The 21,917-nt window shown below is 40.9% G+C and overlaps 1 protein-coding gene across 1 annotated transcript in view; it reads right to left on the bottom strand.

The window, feature by feature from the left end:
* B3GALT1 (beta-1,3-galactosyltransferase 1) overlaps positions 1-21,917 on the bottom strand; it is a 50,015-nt gene that overhangs the window by 5,432 nt on the left and 22,666 nt on the right.

Raw genomic sequence — 21,917 nt, 5'->3', positions numbered from 1 at the left:
ATTATCTCCCTTGCCTTTGCCTTTTAGAAGTCATTCCCAACTTTTCCTCACTTTCCCCTTACCCACAAGTATTACTTCCTCATTCTTTCTATGACACTTCATAAGGAGAATATCCTTACACCTCATGCACGGAGACCATGGCCCTAGTGACCTCCAGACAGTGAGCAACATTAATTTTGGAGCTGATCTAAATGGTACTGCTTTTTGTGGTTTTTAACAATTCACCCTTAAGTCTCCTTGGTAAAATTATACCGTCTCCTTTGTAATTCTTTTTACTTAGTTACACTTGCCTATAAACACGGCGGGAGTATAGTAAGAGAGACCATGGAGCCTGGGGGCCACAAATTCAGTGGAGATGTGGCAGAACTCTTTTCTTTTTTGTTTGTTTGTTTTGGCTCTCTCATGTGGTTTATTTTTTTTTTAATGGTATTTTAATTTTTTAATTTAATTTTAATTTTAATTAATTAATTAATTTTTAACTTTACAATACTGTATTGGTTTTGCCATACATCAACATGAATCTACCACGGGTGAACGTAAGTTCCCACTCCTGCACCCCCCTCCCACCTCCCTCCCCGTACCATCCCTCTGGGTCATCCCAGTGCACCAGCCCCAAGCATCCTGTATCCTGCATCAAACCTAGACTGGCGATTCATTTCTTATATGATATTATACATGTTTCAATGCCATTCTCCCAAATCATCCCACCCTCTCCCTCTCCCACAGAGTCAAAAAGTTTGTTCTGTATGTCTGCGTCTCTTTTGCTGTCTCGCATACAGGTTTATCATTACCATCTTTCTAAAAGTCTACAAGCAATAAATGCTGGAGAGGGTGTGGAAAAAAGGGAACCCTCTTACACTGCTGGTAGGAATGCAAACTAGTACAGCCACTATGGAGAACAGTGTGGAGATTCTTTAAAAAACTGGAAATAGAACTGCCTTATGACTCAGCAATCCCACTGCTGGGCATACACACCGAGGAAACCAGAATTGAAAGAGACACATGTACCCCAATGTTCATTGCAGCACTGTTTATAATAGCCAGGACATGGAAACAACCTAGATGTCCATCAGCAGATGAATGGATAAGAAAGCTGTGGTACATATACACAATGGAGTATTACTCAGCCATCAAAAAGAATACATTTGAATCAGTTCAAATGAGGTGGATGAAACTGGAGCCGATTATACAGAGTGAAGTAAGCCAGAAAGAAAAATACCAATACAGTATACTAACACAAGTATATGGAATTTAGAAAGATGGTAACGATAACCCTGTGGCAGAACTCTTTAACTGGTGTTCAAATTAAAATGTTGCCCTTCAGAAGCCTAATCCCTTCTAGACCTTCAGCTGCTATCATGTCAGTTATAAATATATGCCAGGTTACAACATCCATTCATGTAAATAATCATCGCTTCCTTCTTGCTTAGAGCAAAATGTGTCTTGGAAGACAGAGACAGCAAATGATGGAAATCAGTTTCATCAAAGTCTGCTTCAAAGAAAACTGTGCTCTTAGATGTATAGACTGTATTGAAAGAACTTAGGCAGGAGGAGAAGGGGACGACAGAGGATGAGATGGTTGGATGGCATCACTGACTCGATGGACGTGAGTTTGAGTGAACTCCAGGAGTTGGTGATGGACAGGGAGGCCTGGCGTGCTGCGATTCATGGGGTCGCAAAGAGTCGGACACAACTGAGCGAGTGAACTGAACTGAACTGGGATTATAGACTGAAAATCATTTTTCCAAGCACAGTAGTGATAATGAAATGAAAAGACCTGATGGGCAACAGTGGAGGCAACACACACCTTCTTGTCTACGCCAAGCACTGCTGTGAGTATACGATACGTACGAGGCCAGCAATAACCCAGTGTAGTTATGGTTCTAACTAAATGACTATCAGATGGCTTCAAGCAGCATGGCTCCAGGCAGTCAAGCCTCCATCCAACCCATATTAGGCACTCTGTAAACAGAGGCCCCAGTATCCCTGGCCTTCTGGAGGGAATTTCTGCTCTAAGTTGCACTGAAGATGATTTTTTAAAAAAGTGTGAGAAGTATAACAAGCTTTGAAACTTTAAGCAGTAAGTCAAAGGAAGTGAGAGAAATCAGCAGTAGAGAATTTAGTAAAGGACTTCTCACCTTGGGATATACAGACATGGCCTCCATTTGAATGCCACCAGGATGTGAGTGAGTCTCAAGATGGGACTAGAAAGCAAACTTTCTCCACTGTTGTCCTAGCCTAGGATCTGATTCTTAGGAGCCTACCTTTGTCATCATATATGATGATATTAGCCCTTGTCACCTTTCATACTTTTCTACTAAACTGTGAGGCACCTTTCATTGAGCTGTTAAGGGACTACCCAAAAGCATCAACTGGAAGAGGCTTCTATCCTGTTCTCTTCTGGAGTCACTAATCAAGCTATCAATGGAGGGGTGGGTTATGAATGGGGTGTGTGACATGCTGGAGAAACAGAAATAGAACCCAAATGCCTCCTCAAGGAATTCATAACCCGGGAGGAAAGACTTCAAATAAACGATTAGAACAGTGGGATAAACATTTCTATCATAAGGCAAATGGAGTACACAGGACAGCTGGGCTGATGGACAGGCCCTGGGAGACCTAGGGATGGTCCTGCAGAATGTGCAGAGTTCTGCTCCAAAGGGCACCATTCTCCTTACACTGCAAAATCAATCCCACTCCTCCAGCCCCTCCCAGAGTTTACCAAAGAGGCTGCCTTGGGGACAATGGCAAGGAAAGCTCAGAAAAGCTATCCAGTCTGAATCTTCAAGGACATCTGGGAATTATCTGGATGAGGGTTGGGCATTTTAGGCCGAGGGAACAGCAAATGCCAAGTCAAAAAGTGAGAGAGCCTGTCACGTGCCAGGACTGGAAAGGAAGAGGAGACGGTGATGGAGGTGGGGCTTACAGAGACAGGCAGGGGGCAGATGGCGAGTGGCCCTCAGAAACTGTTGTGAGCTGAATAGCTGGTTACCCATCTTTGCAGTCTAAAGGGTGTTAGGGAGGAGTTTTACCTTCCCCAAATCCTGTGCACTGCTTTTCAAGAGTAATTGATTCCTCCACATAAAGGATATCTATCTCCCATACTTCTATGCCCCAGAAGAATTAGTGAAAACTTCATTTTATCTGGTAACTTTCTGGTAAGATTTTCTAGCAGAAGAGACTCCATAAATATAGGTACCTGAGCAATTTAAAAAGAGCTAACAGAGGGAGAAATAGGAGAGGAACAGGTGAGAGCATGAAGCGAGTACATGTATTTATAAACATTTTCATAGAAGAATGAGCATTCTTCCCTATTCAGCTAACAAAGATGACACTTCTTACCACTGTTACTGTAGGTCTCATTTAAAAATGTATATAGTGCACCAGGGGCCTCTCTGGTGGCTTCTCAAGAGGGTAAAGAATCTGCCTGCAATATGGGAGACCTGGGTTTGATTCCTGGGTCAGGAAGATCCCCTGGAGAAAGAACAACTACCCACTCTGGTATTCTTGCCTGGAGAATTCCATAGACGGAGGAGCCAGGGGGTTGCAAAGAGGCAGACTCGACTCAGCGACTAACAATTTCACTTACTTTGGTCTTCCCTGGTAGCTCAGCTGGTAAAGAATCTGCCTGCAATGTAGGAGACCCCAGTTTGATTCCTCGGTCAGGTAGATCCCCTGGAGAGGAGTTAGGCTCCCCACTTCAGTATTCTTGGGCTTCCCTGGTGGCTCAGATGGTAAAGAATCCACCTGCCATGCGGGAGACCTGGGTTCAGTCTCTGGGTTGGGAAGATCCCCTGGAGGAGGGCATGGCAACCCACTCCAGTATTCTTGCCTGGAGAATCCAATGGTCAAAGGAGCCTGGTGGGCTACAGTCCATAGGGTTGCAAAGAGCTGGACACGACTGAGCGACTAAGCACAGCAGTGTGCCAGGCACTGTGCTACGTGCTGTATCTGATGTCATGGATTTCACAGAACTTTGTTCCTCACAGTGTTCCAAGAGAGGTATTTTCTCCATTTTACAGATGAGAGGATGGCAACTCAGAGATACTAAGTAGCTTGTTCAAGACCACACATCAGGTGAGCGACCAGGTAAGCAGTCTCCCCAAGCTTCCTAAGGCCTGTTAGGGCAACAGGCACAATCCTTGGCACAGGAAAGCCCGGCGCGGAAGGGAGCATCTCGGGCTGCTGTCCTCCCAGAGACACAGGTTTATTTTCTTAGATGTGTGTCCATCGCTTGAATTTTTTTTTTTTTTTAGTTCATTTTGGTTTGCTACACAGCCCACCACATCAGTTCTGTGGGGATCCCTGATCAACAAAAAAATGCTGATTTGCAAAGAACAGATTGATGATGAAGATGCTGGGGGTAGGGGTACCAGCTGTAGATGTTGAAGCGGTTCGGAAATACTGTAGTTTCTTTTCTCTGAAGTCCTGCAAAATACACACACACTCTCAATAGAAAGAATCACTCTTTCTATTGACTTTTTGTTTTTTTGCAGACAAGAACAGAAGTAGGCACAGTGCTACATCTCGGTCTCCCATAAAAGAGAGGCTTTGAAATGGGAAAAGAAATCAGTCAGAATCTAAGGTGTAGCCAAGGACACTGTGGACCCACAGCAAGGGGTGCTCAAAATGTCCTTTTTGCTCATAACCAAACAGATTTCCCAGGTGGTCAAGCAAGCACAGAGATATGCCTCTGGACCAGAAAGAGTAATATAAATAAAGAGAGGCGAGTGTAGCCTGGCGCATCAAACTCTAAAGGGTAATTTCCTGTATGTTGGATGAAGTTGTTGGTAACAGGCCAGAGGCTCTTGTTTTACTCCTTGAGTAACTTGCCCTGTGGTTTTCTGTGTCTCAGTGGCCTTGGGTATAAAATAAGGGCAAAAATAGCATCTGCTTTTCTTCCAAATTTCTGGGGAGAGGATGCTATGCAAGCAGGTGATATTAGGATACAAACAGCATGTTCCAATGGGGCGAGGGGCTTCTGTCAGTCCATGGGTTCAGGATTTGGGATCCAAGCACACGTATTGATCGATTCTTCTAAATACATAGGATTGCTGTCAGGTTTTTCCTTTAGTGACTACATTGTAAAGATTTTCCGGCTAGAGAAGTCAGTTTTCTTCCTGGAAAACTCAAGGCTGAAAGTCCACTGAAAAGTTAAGAAAATTCATCAGCTTAATAGTTCTGGGGAAGGAGTGAGTGGCACACAGCAGAATCCTCCAGGGAGTTCCTTCAGTTTTACAAAATTGAAACAAAACAAAACAAATCAAATCCCTGTTTAACAGACACCTTAATGTATAAGTAAAATAGAAAGTGGCACAGATAATATTTGTTACTCCTTTTAAATATCCTTCCCTTGTGGCTCAGATGGTACAGAATCGGCCTACAATGCAGGAGACCTGGATTCAATCCCTGGGTTGGGAAGATCCCCTGGAGAAGAGAACGGCTACCCACTCCAGTACTCTTGCCTGGAAAATCCCATGGATAGAGGAGCCTGGTGGGCTACAGTCCATGGGGTCGCAGAGAGTTGGACATGGCTGAGTGACTAACACACACTACAAGGACTGACTACACATTAACTTGTCATCCATTAAATGCAAACCCCTCCATGTAGAAACATTTAACTAGAATATTTAAAAGATTCCCACCCACCCCCACTCCAGGGCCTTTCTGTATCACAGGTTACCTTCATTCACAGAACTTCTGTAACCATCCACCTTCACGTTTCAGGAAGTTAATGGGGCAGAATTTTCCATTTGAGAGGCACATGTTTCTCCTAGAAATTGCATCTTGGATAGTCTGTTATTTTGAATAACTTATTGTTTTTAAGTCTCTGAATTTGTGGAAAGTTCTGTTGTACAGCCAGAGATCAGTCCTAATAACAAGTGGGTGGTGTCCCTTGGGTGATGTATGTGTAGTTTGGGTGACAAGTTCATGTCCTCCATCATAGTTCAAGCAGGCACAAGTCATCTCTGACTTCCTAAACCTCAGTGAGCACTGAGCTGGCTTCACAGTTATTTTAGCTGCCCTGCACCCACGGGGGACCCCGGCAAATGGCCTACCTTCATGTCCTCTGTCTACGGAATATAACAGCTCCTTCACCGGCTCAGCAGAGATGCACTGAACGCCTGCTGACGCCAGGCTCTGTTTTCTAAGATGGTAAGATGGATGGAGAGCTTACTTTCTAGGAGAGGTAGGCAGATATTAAACACATGATAAATGAAGGAAAAAATACATTCAGATAGAGATACCTGCTGTGATACAAATAAAGAGAAGCGACGGGGGATGGAGACTGAACAGAGTGGCAAGGGGACAGGGCTACGTTAGTTAAATTGGTCAGTCTCCAAGAGGGGGACAGTGGAGCTGAGAATAGAAGGTCTCAGGTATTTCTGATTTAGTTCTTGAGTCTTTTACTAAGTTTTTGTTTCTTTGCTTGGCTCTTTGGGATAAATGCTTTCTTAGGAACATCTTTTTGGTTTTTGATCTCTGCCCTTCTCTTGTTTTCTGGCTTCATGTGTCTCAGCTATGGCCTTTCCACACACTCTTGCAATGTCCTACATGCCTAGAGATGTAGGTTAGCTACTGTATTCATTGGCTAGGGATTCTGTGACAAAGAAACCCAGAGTAGGAACTTAAATGAAGTACGTTTATTGCTTCACAGTCCTAAAGGCTGGAAATCTGAACAGATGTTGGCTGGGTTCACTTCTTCCAAGGGCTCTGAGGGAAAATCTGTCCCATGCCTCTCTCCTAGCTTTGGGCACACTGTTGGCCATCTTCGGTGCCCCAGGGTTGTAAATGCATCACCCAGATCTTTGCCTTCATCTTTCCTTGGTGTTCTGCTTGTTTGTGTCTCTGTGTCCAAATTTCTCCTTTTTATAAGGATTGTCTGTGCTCATACTCAGTCGTGTCCCACTCTTTGCAACCCTTTGGACTGTAGCCCACCAGGCTCCTCTGTCCATGAGATTCTCCAGGCCAGGACACTGGAGTGGGTTGGCACTGCCTCATGCAGGGGATCTTCCTGACCAAGGGATTGAACCTGTGTCTCCTGCATTACAGGCGGATTCTTTACCCACTGAGCCATCAGGGAAGCCCCTTTATAAGGACGCTAGTCACATGAAATTAGGGCTCACCCTCATGACTTCATTTAAAAATCCTGTTTCCAAACAAGGTCACCTTCTGAGGCACTGGGACTAGGACCTCAGTGCGTCTATCTGGAGAGACATAATTCCATTTATAACTACTTTCCTGGGTAGCAACAAAATGAAATATTTTGCTCCACAGGAATTCACTACTCCACACATTTTATTTTCTTGATTTAAGCACAGAAATTCTTGGGTTTTGGTAAATTAATTTTGAAAGGATGGATGATTTGTAACTGTTACAGCATTCAAAGGAGGATGGAACATGAATGTGTAATGGGACACAGACTTTGGTTTGCTTTTACATTAGAAACAAAAGCTAGTTCAGATTATATTTTAAGACCACGTGAAGCATATGACACAATTTGTTTATCTTACTTAAGCAGCCTTTTGTTCCTGCCACTTCTCTTTCCCTGGAACCTTCCTTAAAAACGAATTAGCTGAGAAAGCTAAGTCAGGGCTGTGGCGAATTTTCCAAAAGCTTGGGGGCCAACAGTTCTTGAAATACTGATCTGGCTTCTAGAAAATAAGGACAATTCTCCAGTGTCACCTCAAATTACCAGCATTTTTATTCTTTGGAACAAATTTTGAATATTTAGAGGCCATGGAGGAGTACAAAAACGGTCTTAATGTTAAAATCTACATAGTAACTTTAAATTCATGGTGCAGAAAGATAAACCAGTTGAAAAGAAAAAAAGCCCATTGTTAACTAGTTAAAATAGAGGAATGAAAACAAGACAGATTCAGAGAGAGAGAGAGAAGGCTAAATACTAGTGCTTATAAAATGGTCTTGAAATCAATGTGAAGCTGGCTGTACGATGCATCACAGTAGTGAGTAGGTAAGAGATTCGTTCTGAAAAGTGTTTTGATCTCAGATAACTTTGCTCACAGCCAGTGAATCAGTGAAATCAAAGAATCTTCACTCTGTGGGGAAATTCAAGAATTCAGACCGCAACAGAACTAATTGATAAACGAGCCCCAAAAGCCAGAGAGTCGACTCAGCTGCATTAATTTAGCGAATGGTTATCTTGACGCCATGCTCCCTCCCTTCCTCTCGTTCTTATAATTATGCTCTAAATAAGCACAGGAGAGGAAGAAATAGAGCACTATTAACACCAGATAATGGTCCTTGAAGGCAGAATTTCATAAACCATTATGTTATACAGCTTGCTAACTTATTATCTCTCCAAATCACAGAGGGCTGGCTTTCTCTCCTAGCCTTTTCTCTCAAGTAAGCCTCCTTGGCCGTGGAAGGCAGCATAGTCACAACATGTTGAAATCCCTGAACGCTCGTAGTAACTGTAACTGTTCTGACTCTTCTGCCTCAGGAAGACAAAGAACTAATTTGTTCCTTAAAAAAAAAAAATTTAATTATGAAGCCTTTCAAGGAGACCCCATAATTGAACTTAGCCAACAGATCATTTGCAACGAGGATGTGGCAGAAAGCAAAAGGTAATATTCGTCATGACTTGGCAGTTGAAATAATTTCCCTCTCAAATCTGGAAGAAATTATTTGAACCTTTCTTTCTTCAGTTTAATATACCTTGAAATTTATTGCAAAGGGTCCTTATAAATCCCTGCATTGAGAAGAATGGGGCCAGCTTGAAAGAGGAGTGCTTGGGATGAGGGTGCCTTTGTGTGGGCTTAGGGCTCTTGCTATTCTGAAAGCTACACTCTATTTCACTGCAGAGAAAGTACACTTCAAATTAGAAGGGAAGATTATAGCTTTCTTCAAATCAATGTGTTGCCCTAGTTCTAGAATTCAGGAAAATTTTAAACATTGCTACAATCCTCTCAGGGAAAAATGAAAATGAGGATATCTCATTATTTTAAATAAATGCTTGGCTTTTCTTTGCAGTGATGGATATTCTGTCTCGACTGCCTCATATGAGACACATTTTTAAAGACGGGCAGAGCGATCACTTATTTAATCACAGGAGCCTGGGAGGCCGGTAATGCTGTTGGGCCTCAGATAGGGCGTCTCTACTGGGAGAGGAAACGCTGGGATGTTTTATTACAGATTTGGAAGAGCACACGAGGAAAGACATCCTGCTAATATAAACAGCAGCTGGGAGAATTTAAAAATGATGAGCTATGTGTTACCAAAAAGAGTTTCCACTTGGCCCATTATTTTGGGGGGGAAGCTGACAAAAATGGGTATTTTTAGAAGCTAGAAAGATGTTAGTGTATTGCCATCTAAAATTTACAAAGTCTAAAGAGTAATATTTCTTAGATAGCTCATGACAGAGAGACGATATTATTTTAGGTCATATTTCAAAGAAAGATGTAAGTACCATAGCCACTGATAATATGTGGATGAGAATTTGCAATTTTTATTTTCCTTTTCCCGTTTTCTAAACTGAATGCCCCTTTATACCATATCACTTAATTGGAATACATAATAGCCCCAAATATTTCATGTAGATGCCATCAATGGAGATTATTCTCCAGGCAGTCAGTCTTATGGTGCTAGAGGTGCTGGATTCAACTCTCAGGTTTTAGTCATTGGTTCTGAACTCAGTGCATCTCTCTAACATGTTTCCTCATCTGTTCAGTGAGAATGATAATATCTGGATATTCTTTTCAGGGTCAGTGTAAGGATCAAATTTCAAAAATTATTTGAAAATAATTTGTAAGCTGAAGACTGCTACATGAATTAAAAGTATCATCACTGTTAATATAAACATGATAAAGACAAATCCTAAGAGGACTGCCTATAAAAGGTTTCCTGAGCAATGATAGGTCAATGGATCTTGAGTATGCAGTGCAAAACCAATTTTCTTACTTGGCTGTTGCTACCAAAAGCTTGGTGTTTCCAGATGATTCTTTTCATAAAAAGTTTCAATGTCATTTTATAACACCTATATTAAAAAGGTCTTGCACTTTTGAAAAAAAAAGAGGGGGAAAGGAAGTTTGCAAGTTGGAGGGAATGTCATTATGGGTATTACCACTGGCACTAATGTGAGATAGAATTAAATGTTCTCAAATAGGACTTGAGAATATGAAAAATCTACCAGATTTAACTAGCCCTTTGAGTAGCATTTACATAGCCATAGTTAATATTCTGTGTACACTAAGATAGGCTGAAATGACTATGCCGTGATTCTTTTCTAGATGCTTAAGATAAAGTCAATACAAAATTCATGATTTTCTTCTTTATTGAGTTGTCAAGGTTTTTACTAGAACCTAATGGAAAGATGAAGAAGGTCTATACAGTCAGTCAAAACAAGACCGGGAGCTGACTGTGGCTTATAGATCATGAGCTCCTTATTGCAAAACTCAGTCTTAAAGAAAGTAGGGAAAAACCACTAAGCCATTCAGGTATGACCTAGATCAAATCCCTTATGATTATACAGTGGAGGTGATGAATAGATTCAAGGGATCAGAACCGGTAGAGAGCGCCTGAAGAATTATGGACAGAGGTTTGTAACACTGTACAGGAGGCGGTGACCAAAATCATCCCCAAGAAAAAGAAGAATAAGAAGGCAAAGTGGTTGTCTGGAAAGGCTTTACAAATAGCTGAGAAAAGCAGAGAAGTGAAAGGCAGGGGAGAAAGGGAAAGATATACCCAACTAAATGTGGAGATACAGAGAATAGCAAGGAGAGAAAGGCCTTCTTAAAGGAACAATGCAAACAAATAGAGAAAAATAACAGAATGGAAAGACTAGAGATCTCCTCAGAACTGCAGATATCAAGGGAATAATTCAGGCAAGGATGGGCACAGTAAAGGAGAGAAATGGTACGGACCTAACTGAAGCAGAAAAGATTAAAAAGAGGTGGCAAGAATACACAAAAGAATATACCAAAAAGATCGTCACGATCCAGATAATCACGATGGTGTGGCTACCCACCTACAGCCAGACATCCTGGAGTGCGAAGTCAAATGGGCCTTAGAAAGCATTACAATGAACAAAGCTAGTAGAGGTGACAGAATTCCAGCTGAGCTGTTTAAAATTCTTAAAGATGATGCTGTGAAAGTGCTGCACTCAGTATGTCAGCAAACTTGGAAAACTCAGCAGTGGCCACAGAACTGGAAAAGGTCAGTTTTCATTCTAATTCCAAAGAAGTTTAATGCCAAAGAACGTTTCAACTACTTCACAACTATACTCATTTCACATGCTAGCAAGGTAATCTCAAAATCCTTCAAATTGGGCTTCAGCAGTACGTGAACTGAGAACTTCCAGATGTACAAGCTGGGTTTAGAAGAGGCAGAGAAAATGGAGATCAAATTGCCAGTATCCGTTGGATCATGGAGAAAGCAAGGTAGAAAAATATTGAGCTCTGCTTCATTGATTGCGTGAAAGCCTCTGTGTGGATCACAACAAACTGTGGACAGTTCTTAAAGACATGAGTGTACCAGACCATCTTGCCTGTCTCCTGAGAGACCCCTATGCAGGTCAAGAAACAACAGTTAGAACCAGACATGGAACAATGGACTGGTTCCAAATTGGGAAAGGAGTACGTCAAGGCTATATACTGTCACCCTGCTTATTTAACTTCTATGCAGAATGCCAGGCTAGATGAGCCAGCCACAAACTGAAAATATCAACAACCTCAGATATGGGCTTCCCTGGTGTCTCAGATGGTAAAGAATCTGCCTGCAATGCAGGAGACCCAGTTTTGATCCCAGTGTCAGGTCGAGAAGATCCCCTGGAGAAGGGAATGGCAACCCACTCCAGTAGTCTTGCCTGGAGAATTCCATGGACAGAGGAGCCTGGCAGGCTACAGTCAGTCCATGGGGTCACAAAGAGTCAGACACAACTGAACTACAAACAGTTTCTTTCACTTTCAGATATGTAGATGCTATCACTCTAATAGCAGAAAGTGAAGAGGAACTAAAGAAGAACTAACTTTTTACCTTTTGATAAAGGTGAAAAAGGAGAGTGACAAAGTGTTTAAAACTCAGCACTGAAAAAACAAAGATCATGGCTTGCGGTCCCATTACTTCACGGCAAATACAAGGAGGAAGCAGTGACAGATTTTCTTTTCTTGGGCTCCAAAATCACTGCAAATGATGACTGCAGCCATGAAATTAACAGATGCGTGCTCCTTGGAAGGAAAGCTGTGACATACCTTGACAGCATATTAAGAAGCAGAGACATCACTTTGCCAACAAAGGTTCGTTCGGTCAAAGCTATGGTTTTTCCAGTAGTCATGCGAGAACTGGATCATAAAGAAGGCTGAGTGCTGAAGAATTAATTGATGCTTTTGAACCGTGGTATTAGAGAAGACTCTTCAGAGTCCCTTGGACTGCAGAGAGATCAAACCAGTCAATCCTAAAGGAAATCAACCCTGAATATTCATTGGAAGGGCTGATGCTGAAGCTGAAGCTCCAATATTTTGACCATCTGATGTGAACAGCCAACTCATTGGAAAAGACTTTGATGCTAGGAGAGATTGAAGGTAAAAGGAGAAAGGGGTAGCAGAGGATGAAATGGTTGGATAGCATCACCAACTCAATGGACATTAATTTGAGCACACTCCAGGAGATAGTGGAGGACAGAGGAGACTAGCGTGCTACAGTACACGAGGTTGCAAAGAGTTGGACACAACATAGCAACCGAACAACTACATTGGAAATGTACTATTACCCAGTAAGTCATCACTGTGACGCAACTAAGACACAACCAGTTTTCACCATCAGAATCAGCTTTATGAAGTGTTCCATTATCACCCAAAGGACAATGGGTGATAATGATGCTTTATTTTGGCAGAGTAGCTTTCTAACTATGTGCTTCGGTCCCTGGGTTGGGAAGATTCCTGGAGAAGGGAACAGCTACCTGCTCCAGTATTCTGGCCTGGAGAATTCCATGGACTGTGTAGTCCATAGGGTTCCAGAGTGTTGGACACGACTGACTTTCACTTCTGTTTCTGAAATCCTGCTCTGTGTACAATATTCTTATTGCTTAATTTAGTTTTGTCTGCATGGTCTTTGATGCTGTGAGCTTGCTTTCTCAGTCGCGGCAAGTGGGAGTTGCTTGTTTAGTTGCTTCTCATTACAGTGGTTTCCCTTGTGGAGCATGGGCTCCAGAGTGTGTGGGCTCAGGCTGTGGTGCGGAGGCCTCATCGCTCTGCAGCATGCGGGATCTTCCTGGGACAGGATCAAACCTGTGTCCCCTGCACTGACAGGCAGGCTCCCAACTGCTGGACTACCAGGGGAGCCCTATAATATTCTTAACTTAGTACCGACTGGCCAATCAGATGGAAATGCTGATGTTTCTTTCATTCTCCTTCTCAGTCAACTGCATTGGTCCTTCACAGTCCTTGACTCCGCCAATCCTCGCTTCCCACAATTCTTTCACCAAACCCTTGCTCAGCTTCATCCTCACCAGAAACTCTTTTATGCCTGGGATTTCCATTTCTACACATTTTCTTCTGTTTACAAGTTCCTTTTCGCTGAAGATTCTTATTTCCCCAGTGGTTACACACCCAGCCTGCCGATTTTCATTCTACTGCCATGTTGAACTCTTCACCACAATCAGCCTTACCTATATAGCTCTGGAATCTGTTTGACTCCTCTAGTTTGGATTCCATGGGCAGGGCTTAGAATATTAATCTTTCCCATGGGCTTTTGGTTCAGTTCTCACTTGAGAATCATTTCTCTTTTCTCTCTCTACTGCATAAATCTCCCACTGTTGCCTGTCATCTTTCTTCTGACTCCTGTGCCTTTAAATATTGTGGGGTAAGGTCTCATTATCAAAGAGACTGGGACAGTTTGTCTCTTGGACAAAGCACAGGATTGACAGTCGACATGAAAAGATTCTAACTGTAGCTCTGCCATGAAATCTCTTTGGAAACCTACCCCCATCCCCTGGACAACTCTCTCTTAGTTTAAAAACTGCATTATCCTGGGTGGTCCAGTAGCTAAGACTTTGAGCTCCTAATGCCAGGGACCTGGGTTTGATCCCTGGTTGGGGAACTAGATCCCACATGTTGTAACACAGAAGGTCCTGTATGTCATGGGCAGCCAAATTAAAAAAAAAAAATTGTGTTTAAAAAACTTTGCACTAATCGTCAGTGATTGGAAATTCTGCCACTAGTGCATGTTTTCTCAGCCCATTTGGTGAAGGTCTCTTCCAGACTTGGTGTTTTCAGCCTCTCCATTCCCACGGGCTCCTCTTTTGTTTTCAGAAGTCTTATCTGCCTTTGCTTAAAAATATCACAAGAGTGACAGCAACACCTTCTCCGACATCACATTAAATTAGCAGTATATCTTCCTCCTTCATTTCCTATCCAGAGCCCCTCAATGAGTGCTCTTGCCTGTTTCCCTCGATTTCCTCATCTACTTAACTCTTGCAGTTTATCAGCACGCCCTGTGCCGCCCTCCCTGCTCTCGCCTGCTTTGGGCACTCTTGGTCCCTCTCTACTTTCAGCTTTTGTCTAGGCTTCCTTCTTATTCATTCCTGCCTTCTTGCTGCTCAGCTTTCTGGTGGTCCTCTGTGTTTTCTCCTCTGCACCCCTCCTCTGTCTGCTCTTTACACTCTGCAAACCAGCCCCTGGGCCTCCCTTTAGTCTCCTCAGCATGGGGAGCTCATTCTTTTGAGAAAAGGTTTCTGCTGTCAACCTTCCAAGAGTGCTCTCACCAGAAAGGTGAACCAACTTTATCCGTCTTCCCATTTTCAGAACTGTTTTCTCTCTCAGACACCATATAAATGGCAATTTGTAGCAAAGCAGGGAGACATGTGCTTTCTATCTGCCTTTTGCTTCCCCCTACCACCAGTGAAGACAATTTATTTCAGAATGCAAGTGTCCGAGTCCAAGTTCTTAAACAGGGAAGTCTGCACCACAGACAAACTCAACGGGCTATGGTAAGTTTTGCTAATGACAACAAAAAGTAAAAAATGATTCTGTGCTTCCTGTCCACCTACATATATGAGAGGTTTTACTTTCCATTATATTTGAGATGTCAGGCTGTTTCTGAAACTGTTAAAACGTTGTAAAGTCCTATTCAAAGCGTGTTTTTACTTGGCCCATTAGAGATGACTTTTGATGAAATTCTGAGGCTATTTTTTGTTTAAGGACTGCATTTTATAGTCATTTTTTTCAGTAAGTCATAGACAGATGGCACCGGTGACTTTCTAAGAGATTTCAAGCTATTTGCTTTCCTTTTCCTTTATTATATAATTTGAAAACCCATCAGACAGTTTGAAAGTTTTACAAAAGTAGGGTTTAGGAAAGGTCTTTACGTATAATTGGAAACAGTCATTTGTGAGAGAAAATAGTCTTGGAAAAAAATTTCACTTGCCATTGAACATTATGTTTCTTCAGTCAAAACTAATACCATTTTCATGAGTGGGTAGATTCTCAGAGCATATCATTATTAAGATTTGTTAAATCAAAATTATCACTTGAAGTAACTATTTTAAAATAATATTTTAAACAGTAGTCATTGCTTAGTATTTTCTAGGACTTTATTAACTGCTTTACAAATAACTATTTGTTCATCTAGTTGACATATTTAGAAGACACACCATTGCTTCCCCACCTCTACTCACATCATGTTCTCTGCAGTTTACATGAAACCTTACTGACAATTTTCAGTAGCGAAGACTCCATGCTTCCAATGCAGGGAGCCTGGGTTCAATCGTAGGTCAGGAAACTAGGTTTCACTTTCTACAACAAAGCACTCACATGCTGCAACTAAAGATTCATGTGCCACAAGTAAGATCTGGTACACATAAATAAATGAATATTTTTTTTAAAAAAGAAAAGGGTATTTTGCTCCTATTTTATAGAAGAGGAGAAAGACCCAAAGAGATTAAGCTTGCTCTACCAGCATCTTATAGCTAGTGATTAAACCTGGATTTAAACACAAGTCTATTAAGCTGTCCTGTGGGGGTCCATACGGTATATTCTGCATTTTACTTTTTACATGGTAGTCAGATTTTAAAAGTTTGTTTTCATATTTTCTGCAATATGAAAATTATCCATGGACTAATGTGAGAAATAGGGAAAACTGATTCAGAGCTGCTACAAATCTTAACATGGCTTTAAAGGTCTTTCTGGCCCTGAGATTCTTAATTTTAGAATGTAGATGTGTAGTTATTATTTTTTCTTAATGAGAACTGGAGAAAGGATGAAGGACTCATCCCCATTTACAAGGCTACTCCCTTCACAATATTTAGATATCTAGAAAACTAAACCAATAATGACGCTTAGAGCTCATGCAATTCAATGTCAAAAGGAAATAGTTGCTCTTAAGGGATATTTTAATTAAGCTCTGAAGGCCAGATGAGCTACTTACGCATCTCTACCATAATGAAGCAGTCATTTTTATCTTGTGGAGAGTGTAAGATCTGGCATCTGAAGCTCTGTTACTTACTAGCTATATGACTATAATCAAGTCAAGTCTCCACTTATGGCAGATTTGGTAGATTAGCTAACTGATTTCCCATCCAATCTCCCTTTAGCTTTTCTTCCAGGAAACAGGACATCTGTAATAGAAGATGAAGTCCAGACTACATTTCCAGGTCCCTTTACAACTAGGATAAACGCATATGACTTAAATCCCACCAATCAGAAGCCTCTGGGCAAGACAAAGATGCAGGAGTGAGCAACGTAAGATGGCAACTGCTTTCTAGTTATTTGGATTGACTGGAAAGCACATGGAGTGACAAAGTTGTTTCTTCTGGATCACTGTGATGGAATTTCCTCCAAATGTGAACATCGTAGAAGTGGGCAGAGGCAGGGGCAGCCTTGATGCATCCCCTAAAAGAGCTCCAAATAACTGTCAGGCACTGTATGGGCCGTGCTGTGCATGGCCCTGCTGTCTGGCTGGTTAGGAACCAAACCTGAGTCTTGCCCTCCCGGAGATTCCACAAACTACCTAATACTCTTTGACGAGCTCCTTTCTCTTTAACCTGGTTAGAGTGGACTCTGTTGTCTGTAACTAAGAACTCCAGACATCATTTAACTTCTTTAAGTATAAAATGAGATAATGATAATCTAATTTTGATTAGAGGTACATGGTTGTGAGATACATGGTAAGCTTTAAAATGGCATATACATTTTAATTTCTGTTATTATTTATTGTTGGCCACTCATGTTTTGCTGGAGAGAACTACCAACCACCACAAAATAAATCAGACCCTGCTGTATTCATCTTGGGAAATGTTACAGAGCTTTGCTCATGTGAGGCGCAGCCTTTTGAACTAAGGAATATACTTGAAAACTCTATTTTCCCTCTCCATGCTGTCTAAGAATGTATAGTATGTGTCTTTGTGGACTAGATGTCATCTGGCCCTCTTACTGTGATATTGCTTAGGAAAAAATATCCTGGATGACAACTGATTATTTCTTTACTTCTCTTGTGTCCCTTTCTCCAAGGTCAATTCACAAAACTACACAGCCTTCATTTAAAAACAGGACTCCAAAAATATACTGTCAAAAACTGCTGAAAATTCATTTGGGTCTTTTTCTGTGATGTGTTAATTTTACTTATATAATTATACATGGCATCATACATGCGTCTACTTTCGAGTCTGGAGACGTGCTGACAACTTATTTTCTGTCCTTTCTCTTTTTCCTTCTTTTCTTGGTACTGAAAAGGACCATTGTATTTTTGTTTGCACTTATTCATTCTATGTGACAATTCCATGATTAAAATGTATAAATGTTACATTAAGTATACAAATTGAAATGGAAATCCCCTACCTTTAAGGAGCTTATAGCTATATTAATTATAATCTAGAAGAAATAAATAATTAGTTATCCTGGGTCAGAAAGATCCCCTGGAGAAGGAAATGGCAACCCACTCCAGTATTCTTGCCTGGAGAATCCCATGGACGGAGGAGCCTGGTGGTCTACAGTCCACGGGTCGCAAAGAGTCGGACAACGACTGAGTGACTTCACTTCACTTCACTTCACTTCACCTTAACTGAAATAGTTAACTGTTGATGAGGCTGACTGGGTTAAATTAATGGAAGAGACAACATTTTACTTAGATTAAAAAATTTTTTAATGGAATCTCAATAGGAGAAACACTGGTTGTGGGGCAGAGGCATTCAATGATAAGATGAAAGCACTTGCAAAAAAACAAAGGTGTTAAGTTGTTTGGTTTATTTGGAGGACAGGGAGCTCTCCAGTATGGCACCTTCTTGGATTCATGATAAGAGTGTAGTTAACATTAAGAATGCAGAGGAAGTCATTGCTCAGGAGTATATTTCTTCTCCACCTTACCTTTTATCATTTCTTCCTCTTCAATATACTTTCCTAACTTCAGTGTTGACTGTATTTTAGGTTGACTGTTTTCATATGGAAAACCCCCTTAATCCAAAGATCAGTTTCTTTGATTGTTTTTTAACTGCATCTCTTTGATAAGCTGTAACTTTTATAAGGGCAAAGATTTTATCTGGCTTTATCACTATTTTTATTACTCTCATTATTATGTCTATCTCTATCACTATGCCTAAGCATAATAGCACAGTGCAAGAAATACTATAGTTGATAAATAAATAACTGCTGAGTAAATGGCTTCTAGACAGCCATAAACAGTAATCTATCATCCAACAGTAGCATCAACAAGAGCCCTTTGCTGAGGTATCATAGAGAAGTGGACCATATGCAACAGCAAGTGTTTATGCGATGTGTAAAGACACAGCAGAAGGTGCTTTGCAGTCTGAGTGTTAACCTTTCCCATGCTAGAGCTTTTCATTATGCCACTCAAGGCAAATTTTTGCTTCTGACTGAATTCTTGAACTCATGGCTTAGTTATAACGATTCTAGATTCAATTTCTAGATAAAAGATAAAGTTTCTGTAGGTGACAATAAAATATACACAGACAGTAGCTCTGCATTAAGAGAAATTCAGGAAACAAAGAATTTGCAGCTTTTCTGGGTGAATATTTTTCAAAGTTTTCCACAAGCTGTCACCTGTCAAATCCTTGAATTATTCTTTCTGGAATGTCTTTCTGAACTGATTTTTTATAAATTATCTGGCTTGATTTTGTGGTGGGTCATTTGTGATTACATCTATCTTGTCCAGTTACAGCAGTAACATGTGTAAATTGGATCTCTAAGGAGTGCTAAAGTGATGCAAATAGTGCTTTTCACCTTGGGTTACGGTAGCCACAGTCATTATTTGCAATCGCTACTGTGCTGTGTTCGTCTATGAAATCCCCTAACAAGATGCTTCACCTCATGTCGCATCCAAGCTACTGATAAGAATACATTCATTGAAAAGTTTGGAGCTGACATCATTACACTGGCAAAATTGCCCTTCCAAAAAATTATTTTCAGAGCTATTGTTAGGTTGACTTTAATATGCCTGGAAATTCTTTATAGAGACCATATGTTGCCAGATTCAAGAGGATAATTTTCACTCTGAGTAACAGGAGTGGGGTGAAGAATAACCCTCTAATGACTGGAAGGTTTTCAAGGCATGAAGCACAATAGCAACAATGGGCTCCCTGGTTCCCTGGGCATATGTCAGTCTCAGAAAACTAGCAGAGAAGCATTACTGTTTCTAGGTCTCTGGGGAGCTTCAGGGCATGGTTCCTACGGCAGTTGTTAGAAATCAAGATGATTTATTTTCCATTTGGTTCAGACAGCTAATCGAATAAGTAAATTCCTGGTATGAGTAATGCATTCTCCTAAACGGAGGAGGTTTTTCAAAGTACTGCCTTATAACCAGAAGTATTCCAATATCTTACTGTTAGGCTTGTGTGATGCTAAAAGGGTGGGAAACACTGCATTAGATGAGGTTATTCAGATTGATTCATTGCAGGATGGCTCAGGGCCTTTACTACGTTCTATTTCTTTGGAAATCTCAATACAGAGATATAACATGACTTACAGCATTCTGTTATTACTAGGAGCTTCTTGGCACAGTTAGGGATGCTACGGTCTACTGGACAGTTAAGATGCTCCATGACTTCCTTTTTGGCATGGTAAATGTCTATCACCACTTTTTCATACAGTATTTCTTGTTTCTTAGAAAAAAAAGTTATCTATAAAAAGGCAGACTGGTCACAGCCTTTTGGTTACTTTATGGGGTGAACATAATCCTATTAGAATTTCTATTTTTTAAAAAAAATCTTGTTAGCCTAATGCCTTATTACTCTTAATTTTCTTAGCTTTTCTCTTTCTAACAGTGTATTTTAAAGCTTTATTGCTTTGGAGAAAGCTTTTGTTTTCAGAAGCAAAAAAAAGGATGCATACTCAAGATAGAAAATTTAGAGGATCAAACTAAACAAAAAGAAGAAAATGAAACTCACCCATAATACTCTCAAGCAGATATGAGCACTGTTGACAAACAGATGTAGATATTTTCTTTATTTGCATTTTATATGTTTTCATTTATAAACATAGAAACATGTTATGTGGACATTTTCATATGCTTTTCTCCACTTAGCAAGCGGCAGGAACACTTTTGCATGCTATTACCTGCTCTCACACCACTTCATTTTCAATGACTGCCATATTTCATTCATGAAATCACCTTTCTGCTGTTGGATGTTTAGTCTTAACAGGCTTCCTGTTCTTCCCTAGTTCACTCTGTTAGCATTCACAGAAATTGCAGTGATGTGAATATCAGAACAGATGACAGTGTTCTCAGTTCTTTAAAGCCTTGTCCTAGAAACTGCGCATGTCTTAATGGCCATGTCAGAGGATAAGGCACCGACAATGATCTGCCACCTCGAGTCCCTGAAATCATACTCATGATGCTATTGATGGTCACAGCTTCCCAACCTGGCTCATCAATCTTCAATTACAGCTTATTCCCAGGCCACTAATATTTCAGAGGAACAATACAAGCAGTTTATGGGTCAAATCCACAGAAAAGCACTAAGTCATTCTTGTGGCTCTTGGGATGAGAATTGTATGGATCTAGGGGCCTTTAAGATGGTAGCATGAGATAGTTTCCCCTGTTTTGTTTGAAGTCTTCCAGGTTACTTATCACAGAGCTTGATCTGGAATGAATGTCCATATCACTTATACCATAGATAATACCTTCAGTACCAAGAAACAATTATTCAAAGGCCAAAATCATCATATCCCAGTAGTCTGTTTCGTAAGCCAACTCCAATAGTGATTTGAATTAGCTGTCAAGTGCGGGAGACCTAGGTTCAGTCCCTAGGTTGGGAAGATGCCCTGGAGAAGGGAAAGGCTACTCACTCCAGTATTCTGGCCTAGAGAATTCGATGGACTGTATAGTCCATGGGGTTGCAAGGAGTCAGACACGACTGAGCGACTTTCACTGAGAATTCGTATCTGTAGACTGACCATATAAGTTCTTGTCAGGAATGCCATGAGGGAGCCTGGTGACTGAACTTCCCTGGTCTAAATGGAACTCTTATTCTATGCATGTCATTTTCGGAGGATAAGATCCTGACTGCCTTTCATCCTATTTTCTCTAAGAAGCAGCTTGAAGTAATCTTTCATATAAAGAGGTCAAATTGGACTAGAAAAACCTTGACTCTCTCTACAAGTCAAATATTGATGAAAAATGCAGCAACAACCTTTTAGTTTTTAATTCCCAGGATTTGGGATTTTGCCGGTAATTTTGAAAAACATTTGTTAAGGGATTTGTCCCAGGAGGCAGTATTGTGAAATGTTAAAACTACAGATCATATAGTCAGATAACTTGAGTTCAAATTCTGCCATTTACTAGCTGTATCACCATTCTGCAAGCATTTCTTCAGCTGGAATATACGAAAAGTGTATCGACATCAGATTCATGAAAATTAAATGAAATAAACATCAGGAAAACACTCAATATCTGTCTTGGCACACAGAAATGCTTAACAGGTACTATTGCTAGTTGTAATGTTGAGAGAAAAT

The sequence above is a fragment of the Capra hircus genome, chromosome 2 (assembly GCF_001704415.2).
Source record: "Capra hircus breed San Clemente chromosome 2, ASM170441v1, whole genome shotgun sequence".
Lineage (NCBI taxonomy): Eukaryota > Metazoa > Chordata > Mammalia > Artiodactyla > Bovidae > Capra > Capra hircus.
Note: the sequence above shows the minus strand (reverse complement) of the source record. Positions and strands in the feature narration are given on the sequence as shown.